This window comes from Phalaenopsis equestris, unplaced genomic scaffold, assembly GCF_001263595.1.
Source record: "Phalaenopsis equestris unplaced genomic scaffold, ASM126359v1 Scaffold000761, whole genome shotgun sequence".
NCBI lineage: Eukaryota > Viridiplantae > Streptophyta > Magnoliopsida > Asparagales > Orchidaceae > Phalaenopsis > Phalaenopsis equestris.
In genome coordinates, this window is record NW_018165201.1 from 1,063,362 (window position 1) to 1,074,994 (window position 11,633).

An 11,633-nucleotide genomic window follows, 5' to 3' on the forward strand; every position below is an offset into this window, starting at 1 on the left:
ATGCTAACTAAAAAATTTCAAAATACATGCTAAACATCCAAACTCAAATAGGTGGGAAGCTATGAGGATGACTGTCAGTAATTCTGCAGCTAAATCTAAACTGAATTTTTCAAGATTTCGTGATTTGATTTTAGCTAAGAAGGTGCGCGGAAAGATTCTGACGAGATCTTAGGTTTGAGTTCATCATTAAATATTAATTTTAGAGGGAGATCACTTGACAAAAACTCAAACAGGAGAAGATCAAAATCAAAAAACAGAAGCAGATACAAGTCAATGCCTGACAAACAAGTAACTTGTTGTAATTGTGACAAAACTTACCTCATAAAGAGAAACTGTAGGAGATCTAAAAAGAAGGAGAATGACAGTGTGAATGTGGTAACTGAAGAATCACATGATGCACTACTGCTGGCAGTTCATAGTTCTGTTGATGACTGGATACTGAATTCAGGAGCTTCTTTTCATACAACTTTTCATCAAGAATTGATGTGGATTTATGTTGCAAGTGACTTTGGGAAAATATATCTGGCAGATGCAGAAGCTCTGAACGTGGTAGGAATGGGAGATATTGACATTGCACTTCCAAATAAGAACAAGTGGACTCTGCAAAATGTCAGACACATTCCTAAATTGAAGAAGAACCTCATTTTTGTTGGGCAGCTTGATGAGTGTGAACATTCAGTAGTGTTCTCAGATAGCACCTGAAAGGTTACTAAAGGGGCACTGGTACTAGCTCGTGGTAAGAAAACAGGTACGTTATATATGACAACTGGTTTAATTAACAGTATTGATACTACTGTTGCAGAGAGCACAACAGAATTGTGGCATTGTTGTGGCATTGTAGACTTGGTAGACTTGGCCACATGAGTCAGAGAAGTATGAAAGAACTTCAGTCTAGAGGTAAGCTACTAGAACTGAAGTCAGTTGATCTTGACATCTGTGAGAGTTGCATTATAGGCAAACAAAGGAAGGTCAGTTTCTTGAAAGATGACAGAACGCCAAAGGCAGGAAAGCTGGATCTTGTACACACAAATGTGTGGGGACCTTCTCCAGTGGCATCTCTTTCTCTTCTTCTCCAGTGGCATCTCTTGGAGGCTCTCGTTACTATGTCACATTCATTGATGATCATAGCAGAAAGGTATGGATTTATTTCTTGAAGTATAAATCCAATGTATTCAGTGTGTTCAAGACTTGAAAGACCATGGTTGAGACAGAGACATGCTTAAAGCTGAAATGTCTGAGGTCTGATAATGGTGGTGAGTACATTGTTGGTGGGTTCAAGGAGTATTGTGCAGCTCAGGAAATCAGAATGGAGAAAACCATTCCAGGGACACCGCAACAAAATGGTGTTGCAAAGCGTATGAACAGGATCATTAATGAGCGGGCTTGAAGCATGAGATTGCACGTCGGATTACCACCAACTTTCTGGGCAGAAGCGGTCAGCACTGCATTTTATTTGATCAACATGGGGTCATCTGTTCCATTAAACTGTGAATTACCTGAAGAAGTCTGGAGTAGGAAAAAGGTAAAATTTTCTCTTGGAGTGGGAAAGAGGTAAAATTTTCTCACCTTAAGACTTTTGGTTGTCGTTCTTATATTCTCATTAATCCTGATGCTCGTAATAAGCTTGAGGCTAAGTCAAGGAAGTGTTATTTCATTGGCTATGGAGATGAGACATTTGTGTATTGAATTTGTGTATTGAATCTGGGATGATCAGGGTCGGAAGATCATAAGGAGCAGGAACGTGATTTTCAATGAGAATGTTATGTATAAGGATAAGTCTAGTACAATTTCTGAAACAGTGCTGAAGGAATCTTAGTTGGTAAGATTTGATGATTTACCATAGGTCACAGTGTCACAGTGCAGGACAGTGATGCAGATGATGAAGAGAGTGGATTCGGGGCATCCACTCCTATTATTCCACAATTTGTTCCACAGTCAGTTTCAGAGAAGTCTACCCCTACAGTTGCAGTTCGCTGGTCAGAAAGGGCTAGACGTTCTCCACAACGTTATTCTCCAACTTTGAACTACATTCTGCTGGCAGATGGTGAAGAACCTCAGAGTTATGAAAAAATCTTGCAAGATGAAAATTTGAGCAAGTGAGAGCTAGCCATGAAGAAGGAGATGGATTCTTTGCTTGAAGATCAGACTTGGGAGTTAGCAGATCTTCCATCTGGGAAGAAGGCATTACACAACAAGTGGGTGTACCAGGTGAAGACTGATCATGATGACAGTAAAAGGTACAAGGCTATACTTGTTGTAAATGGTTTTCAGCATAAGCACGATATTGATTATTCCGAGATTTTCTCTATTTTCTCCTGTGGTAAAACTCACAATCATCAGGATGGTCCTGGCTATGGTTGCTACCGAAGATCTCTTCCTTGAGCAGTTATATGTGAAGACAACTTTTCTTCATGGGGATCTTAAAGAAGACATCTATATGCATCAACCTGAAGGGTTCGTGGTGCAGAGAAATGAATAGTCAGTTTGCAGATTGAAGAAGAGTTTGTATGGCCTAAAGCAAGCTCCTAGACAGTGGTATAAGAAATTTGATTATTTCATGTATAGTGCAGGGTACATCAGATGTCAGACAGATCACTATTGTTATGTCAGGTATTTTGACAATTCTTATATCATCCTATTGCTGTCGGTGGATGATATGCTTATTGCAAATGCTAGTATTGAGGAGATCAATAATCTGAAGGAGCAGATGTCTGAGCACTTTGCAATGAAAGATTTCGGAGCTACAAAGCAAATCCTTGGTATGAGAATTGTCAAAGATAGAGTCAGAGGCATGTTGAGACTCTCTCAGGCTGAGTATGTGAAAAAGGTACTTAGCAGGTTCAACATTGATAAGGCCAAATCAGTTGGTACACCCTTAGAAAGTCACTTCAGACTTAGCAAGAATCAGTCACTCAATTCAGAGGAAGAACGAGATCACATGAGTAAGGTTCCTTATGCTTCAACTATTGGTTCACTTATGTATGTTATGGTTTGCACCAGACCAGATATTGCCCATGCAGTGGGAGTTGTTAGCAGATACATGAGTAATCCAGGAAGAAATATTGGGAAGCAGTGAAGTGGATCTTAAGGTACCTAAGAGGCTCTGCAGAAAATTGCTTGTGTTTCTCAAGAAAGAGTTCAGAGGTACGGGGCTATGTTGATGTTGATCTAGCTGGAGACATTAATACTAGAAGAAGTGCTACAGGCTATATTTATACTATTGGTGACACTGCAGTATCATGGGGTTCTAATCTGCAGAAGACAGTTTCATTATCTACTACAGAAGCTGAGTACATAGCAATGTCAGAGGTTGCAAAGGAGATGATATGGCTATAGGGCTCCTTGAAAGAATTAGGCAAGAAAGATCAGATGGACATACTCTATAATGATAATCAGAGCGTCATATTCCTTGCCAGGAATCCATCATTTCAGTCCAGGACAAAGCACATTCAGATCAGGTATCACTTCATACGATCATTGTTGGATGACAGACAACTGTTGCTTGAAAAAATTTGTGGAAGCCAGACCCTGGTGATATGTTGACAAAGGTTGTTACACTTGAGAAATTGAAGTTGTGCGCAACTTCAGTTGGTCTTCTAGTGTGAAGACATGGGCCTTGAGTTGCAAAAGTGGAGGATTCATGTTTGAAGAAAAGAGTGACGCTACTAGTGGAGGATATCAGTTTGAGAAAGAAGACATTGTAGCCTGTGTACCAGTCTCTAAGTGAGAGATTTGTTGAGTGCAGAGCCCGGTTAAAATATAATATATATATATATATATGTTTATTGTCTTTTCTGTAACTACTCCCACCTATTTAATTTTGCCTATGGAAGGTGGGACCCGCCACCATTAAAGAAGGAGAGGAAATTGCATTTGATGTGAAGTGCAACTTGGAGGCGGTTCTCTTTATTTTTGGTTTTTCTTCTTCACGTACGAAACATAGGAAAAAATTTTCTTGGCTTCTACGACAGAACTCCAAGTACGAAGAAAAAGCAAGGTTCGGTTCTCTTAGACTTCTTCTGCCTCCGTTTGAATCTCCCGTGCGACGTGAGAAAAGAAGGCGTGACTTTGCCTGTGGCCTACGCATGAAGTAGAAGGGATTAAATCCAATTTTTGATTGGATTGGAATTGCAAGGCATCGCCGGTTCGGCCTTCTTCTTCTTCTGCGTGGTTCTCCGATGTTGGCTTACAACAATAAGAAGGAAGAATCACAAGTGCTCCTCTCTGTGGTTTGTAGAAAGAAATCTTTCTTGTAAATATCGAGACTGGTGTAAATTTCTCAAATAGTAAAATCCTCTGCAACTCCGTGGATGTAGACAACTTACCGAATCACGTAAATCTATGTGTTCTTTTCTGGTGTGAATTTTCTCGTTCCATTTCTCGTTCCATTTTTTTTGCTTCGTCAAAGTCGATCATTTTAAATTTCATATATACCACAACAAAAGATGATGTGAGTACTAAGAACATACGAAAAAGCTTTCGATTGAACTATAACAACTATTCATGGAATAAGTCCTTTCTTATGCTTCCATATAATATGTATAAAAGATAATCATCATCAAAAGTAGACCCTCAATGAAGGCTAAACCCGATTGTGAAAGAGATTGAAATGTCACTCCTTTTGTTTTTTTTCTTCTTAAACTTAGATTTAGTCGTTGTTTTCAGAAACACAAGATAATGAATTATTTTTAAAACCCCTTATTATTATTTTTTTCTTTTGAAAAATGGTTGTTGAGATGATTTGGCTTGTAAACAGCTTTAACTTGCTTGTTACTTGCTTGCGTAGTTAAACAAGGCAATATGAAGAGCTCCAACAAACAAAACAAAAAGTAATGAACCTTTTTTAATACTTCAAACATATAAAAATGTTCTAAATATTTAAAAATAACAATCTCAATCAAATATATTTTAATAAATAAAAATAAAATAGAAGTAAAAGATGAAAAACAAAAAATAATATAATCCCAAACCTCTTCTAAACTTGTACCTACTAATCATATAACCAAATGTTTGCTTAAATATTTTTTAATCAGGGATCTATTGATATAAAAATATAAATAAATATAAGTTACTCAGTCAACTACATAATACCATAGAGAAGCAGATGCCCCAAATCTCAACCAAAGAAAGATTTTGTTATTTGTTAAGAAAAGAAGTTTGGTTGTATATCAACATTTGACTTGCAAATCTCACATTCATAAAATGGATGCAAATAGATACAAATTTAATGTTATTCATCGTAATATTATCATAATATCATCAAATTCTCAGTTGATGAAAAAATTAAGAACTGAAAGGGAATCGAATTGGCAGCTACCAAAGCCGCCGCTAGGAGGTGCTGCCACTAAAAAACGAAAAAATTATTGCGTATGAGAACCGTACGCAGAGCTGCGTGCGCTCTCCAGTCACAGCCGCACATCAATCATACCTGTATGTCAGTGGGTCCCATTTTTACTAATTTTTTTTAAAAAAAATTTAAGGGATGATTGATGTGCGGCTGTGATCGGAGAGCGCACGCAACTTGCGTAAGCAATAATTTCTCCACCAAAGCAGATAACAATTGCTGCTGGTATACCGATGGAAATGCCTTGTAAAACTCATCAGTGAACGGATCGTCAGTAGCCTTGAAATGCATGAACTCCTCTAGAGTTTTTGCATATCTTGTCTTCCTCTTCACTTCTAGAGGCAAGAGAGTGGAGCGGGAGCCTGGAGGTAGACTGTCGGATTGGCATCAAAGGTTTGGATATCCGCCTCTTGTTGAACTGAAATGTCATATTTACATATTTACATATTTAACAACTGTGTAAGATTACTTCCCTACAAATACTTTAACACAATTCTTACATATTTACATATTTAACACCTGAAATTTCATATTTACAAATAAGACTTTAAAATTTTAACATCACATTAAAAATAATCATCAGCAACTTCAATATTATAAATATAAATGAGAATTTTAGATACATGCTTCCCAATTCGTAACATGTACTAGATCCTGAGTGGGTTAAAGCCGGAAATTTATGTGTCAACATATTTACGAAATACGTAAATACAATAGAACTGTTTGGCAATTTCAGCAAGGATTTAGGAAGTAGTTATGGTCGGTCGATATGCAGGATTCAGCTTAAATCCTGCATAAACCCGACGTAAATCTGTTACCAGATAGCCCCCTAAAACATAATATTTACACTTATAACATCTTGGTAATTTCTTACATATCTAAATTGAAAGCAGCAAACCTGAGCAGAGCCAGGTATATCACTTCCATTGTCACTCTCAAGGTGCTAAGTAAAGCTGAAATCATGCTGTTGAACCGGAGAACGGAAGATAGTGCAACCCTCTCTAACAACTATAAATCCACTGTCCCCAAGATTGACAGCATGAAGAATCCCTTCTGAAAAATAGTAGACAATTCAAATGTATGTTGAAAAAATACAAAATTTGCAAGATATTCATCATGACAAACTTGTGCTTTTTTACATACCACATGAAGCAATCATATGTTTCTTAAGATAACGTAGAAAACTCAGGACTGAGAATATAACTCAAAAAAAGTGTCTTCGATGTGTTTCGGTGGCCTCTATAAGCTGCAATCTTTTAGTATCATCCCAACTAGCTCTTAACATGAGGTTTCAATCCCGTAGCTCCATTCATCTCATATCTGAATTTGAAGGTGACAACAGGACTTCAAGTTCCTGAAAAATACTTCATTGCCATCCCAAGAATGCATATCATGTGTTAATGCATCTCAAAATCCTTCAGAAACAACATCCTTCTCATGCTACATCATTTAATAGATATAAGCAAATAGTGGTATTTTTAATACCATCTCAAAATTCTTTTTACCAAATATCCATTAATGTATCTCAAAGTTCTTAGGAAACAACATCTTAATATATCTTCTTTAAGTTGAATAATCTTACAAATAAGGCATGATTCAACTAATAATGGGTAGGTAGAAACATCATAAGAATTTAATTTTATTTATTTTAAATGAATATTCAACCTTTCATGCTGTATGCAAACTTGACATAAGGAAAGTTTTTTGGACATTTAAAATCCTTAAAGATAAAAAAAGATCTAAGTTGAGAGTTGCTTATGATATTCCAAAATTTTGTGACATTCTGTCGAGGGATTGGACGGACAAGACACCAACAATTATGCATGTATGTATGTATATGTATGTATGTATATACATATACATACATACATGCATAATTGTTGGTATATATAGGTTAGAGCATCCTTACTTTATTAGCTTTAATATATAAAAAAATAATAAGGAAAATGAAATTAAGAGGTATATATTCAATAATGAGAATATATTATCATAACAACTACTGGAGATTCCTAATATTGATATTTAACATATGATAATATTGATATGGTAATATAATAACTCAAATTTATATAAAAAAAATTGCCTACTACTATATTATACATAATATAGTGTATTATTATTATATGTCTAGAAATATAAAAAGTCCTTAAATAAATATGCGTTAGAATATGTTGATAAATATGGTTTGAATTTCAGAAATTATAATTTTGGTTTCAAATTAGCATATTATATAAATTGTCATTAGTTCTTAATTTTAATTCATTTAAGAAAAGGTTATGAGATTTAACATTATCATAATTAAATTCCTTTGAATATCCTCAAATGATTTCTTTCCATAAATTTTTGCATTATTTTGATTAGGCCAGTTCAGATCAAACTAGAGTTCTAGTTTAATCACTAATTTTATCTAATTAATGTTTGATTAATAATTAACATAATAAAAAGAAGTAAATGCAATCTCAACTTTAATTAGTTATTCATAATTAAATTACATTATTCTAAAAATATATTAAATATCTATATATTTTATATAAATCAAATTCATGTACAAATATTATGATTTTAGAATGAAAACTTTGTTTCACTTAAAATTTTATTAAGACTACGCGCACCCGCACTCAACACACATAACATATATATATATATATATATACCACTTACTGTGACTCTTTGGTTGACATTCGCAAAGTCAGCTCCAAATGCCCTGGGGTCACGACTTTGAGCCCGCCTGAGTGCATCTATCGTGCAGTACATGATCGACTGGTCAGACACATGAGGGTGGCAGGGGCTCGTATCATGGCCTCCGATCATTATTTTAAAAAAAAAAAGTGCGCAATTAGTGGCATGTTGGTTGGCAGTTTCTGCATAAGTGCCCTCGGTCTTGAGTTCGAATCCAACTAGGTCGAATTAGCACATATGGGGTGGACAAACACATGTTGTCATCTATTCTTATATATATTATATATATATATATAGATAATTTTTGATAGTTTTGATCTTGTTACTAATTGAGGAACAAAAAAATCACCCTATATGACATCACTGAAGTTAAAATGAATAAAAGTTATCTGAAGTTTGATCCATATGTTCTAGCACATCAAATTAATTAAGTATATTACCTTAGATATCACGGTGGAACACAAGATAAATTTGATTGGGCAGTGGTTATAAAGACAAAGCCTAGAGAAACTATTAATGTATAAAGCATTATTTAAACTACACATAAAAGCTTCTCCTTGATTACTATTGAGCAAGGGTTTATCTTGGAAGATGTCAGTAGGGGGTATGAAGAAGTTACTACAATTATGGACGAGCACGATGATTATATGAATGAAAAAAAAATTAAGTTCACTATCTTCTCACTCATCTCATGAAATAGAAAAATATTGATATGTAACATTAGACTTTTGTTTCTTTTTGCTTTTACTGCTTGCAGAACTAGCTATTATTACTCACATTGTTTGTTCTATGCTTTCTTACTTTCACTTTTAGGGTATGTTTGGGGCAGCTGCAGCTTATTGTATAATCTGCTGATAAGCTGATTAAAAATAATATGCTGACAAGTTAGGAGCGGTGACTATTATAAATTTTTATTTTTTTGAAAAGTCAGATTGCTGTCATAAAGCTCACGTGCAGCGTGAAATGCTGTTTTCAGTGTTTTCAAAACGCAGGTGCATTTTCAAAACTCCACCGCATCAAATAAGCTGCGTCAAACAGACCCTTAGTGCTTCTACTTCTGAGGTGTCGTACATATGTTTATTATGATTTTTTGGTCATATTTTTGCATCTTCCTCCTTTTACTTTACTTATTTTCTGCTTAATATTATTTTAATTAATTTCTTTCCTCTTGTTACAAGCAGACTTCAGGTGGGAGGGGAGAATGACCACCTCAGAGATTGGTTTGGTCTAGCTTGGTGTATTAGAGGAAGAAGTAGACTTTTGCTTTTGCTGCTACAGTTCTTCATATTTCTTTTTTATTGTATAACACAATTTACCTTACATTTACTCATGAAAAATCAACTCGGATCGTTCCTTAATTTCTTAATATAATCAAAATTGAGTCATACGTGTTTGCCACGAATTTAATTTCACTTCTAAATATGAACTATTTTCATTAATTATGATGCAATAAATAGTAACAATAATAATTTTAAATATATACATATATATATTTGGTAAATTTAGAAAAAATGTTTATCCTTATGCCGACAATCAACAAAAATAAAAAAAAAAAAAAAAAAAAAAAAAAAAACAAGCCAGTTACTTATTTAATTAAAAAAATGTTGCTTAAGAAACATCTCTGATCATGCTATTCTACACCTTTTCAAGATTAAAAAAAAAATAATTACATTTATTGTTTAATTACGATTTTTAAACCTTTCTCCTTCTGCACTTCAATTTTTTCTTCCCGGCTTTTATTCAACTTTCACAAATATCTTTTAATATGTAAATCATAGATGTTCAAAAGAATACATCCCTGCCAATAAAAGTTGGTGTCGTAATCCGTGGGATAATAATGTCTTTAATATATTAATATTGTTATTTAATTTTCTTCAAAACAATCTTGATGTAATAATGTCTTTAAATTTTAGTTTTTATAAATTGCATGTAATCGTATTCAAAATGTTATTGCAAAAGAATTTGCCACTTTAATTTCATTATTTGCTTCATTTTCTTCATAAATTTATCATAGTGATTTGTTCATTCCGATCAAATTGAGAAAAATATCTCTATTTGTATTAATAAAACTCATCCCTGATTAAGTTTATAATTTCTTTCAATTCTACAAAAAAAAAAAAAAAAAAAAAGTCTATTATATCTCTGCTGTGTTTTTTTTTTGGCAGAGATAACAATGGCTCATGATTATACTTACATCGAGCCTAACTTTGTGCTTCCCTCAAAATTTGAAAAACATTTACCTTAATATGTATATGTTTCAGAAAGTGTTTGGACGAGTGGTTTTGAAAAGCATAAAAATTTGAGAAGTCCGTTATAAATTTTATTTAATGCATCGTTGCTACATGAATCAGTGCTTATTTTTTGCCTTAATATTAATTTAAAAATAATCAAACATTATAAAAATAGCACTAACCAAGTCAATAAGTCATTTAGAAATAAAAAATAATAATTACAAGAGTTAGCTATTGAATTATTGTAACATAAAGTGTTATAACTACTATAAACTTTATTCGAGGAAAGAAAGTGATATTGTCTACATTGGAAAAAAATATATACTATGAACATAAAATACATAAATTCTAGAAACTAAATAGAAACATCCCCTAAATATCAAAATATCAAACAGTGTATGAGATAAAGCTCAACAGTCTTACAATAAAAAAAATCAAAATGTATTAAACTAAAGTGCATAAAATCAAATTTGAGCAATAATAATGGATTGAAAATATTTCACACTCTTCCTTTTTAATACGTGTGTTTGTCGAAACTATCACTGTATTTATTTGTGACAACCTCTCTTAAATATGAGGACTAATTAATAGTTAATTATTTTGTTAACGATTAAATTTATATTTTAAAAAATTTATTTATTTATTCTAAGAAATTAAATTTATTAAAACGTTAAATTTTTTATTATTATTTTTTAAATTAAGATTGATTTAATTATAAATAATCTATTAATTGATTCAAAGTAAATTCGATTCTAAAATTAGAAAAAAATTAATGAAAAAGAAAATTTTTAATTAATTTCAAAAGTTTGAAAATTTCATGATGCTCGATAACTTAAAATTGCTATTTAATTATATTGGAAATAATCATATCATGAGATTATTATTTCATAATTTTAGTAAATGAATTCAAATTTATATTAAAATGAAATAAAAAATTTAAAAGCTTCCCGCATTTAAAGGAATTAAAGAATGCGAGAATTTATTAGATAAATAAAAAAATTGAACTAATTATTAAAAGAAAAAAGATTCCCATTAATCATTAACGTAACAGAAAGCGAATTATTTGATGAAATTTTAAAAATCAGTTGACGGATTGCGAGAGGAGCGGACGGAATCGAAATTACCGTAAGAAATTGAACTAATTATTTAATCTATAAATAAGAGAGTATGATATCTTCTTAATTTCACACATTTACACCGAGTTAGAAAGAGTCTCTTTCGGCCTACTGACGCGAAGAGAAGGGGTTCAATTAGACCAGCTGGGCCCCACCTCTCTCACTCACAGCCGTCTCTTTCCACCTCTTCCAAATTGCAGAAGGCTTTCTTTAGGTTATTATTCTTCATTCTTTATCTTAATTTGGGCTTCTTTTTTTCATGTA

The 11,633-nt window shown here is 33.1% G+C and overlaps 1 protein-coding gene across 1 annotated transcript in view; it reads left to right on the forward strand.

Annotated features, from left to right (window-relative positions):
- The first annotated feature begins 11,455 nt into the window (after positions 1-11,455).
- Positions 11,456-11,633, forward strand: part of LOC110030976 (ACT domain-containing protein ACR4-like) — a 4,977-nt gene continuing 4,799 nt past the window's right edge. Inside the window, exon 1 of the mRNA XM_020733981.1 lies at positions 11,456-11,583. The gene's annotated coding sequence lies outside the window, so the exon portion shown is untranslated. The remainder of the gene's footprint in view (positions 11,584-11,633) is intronic.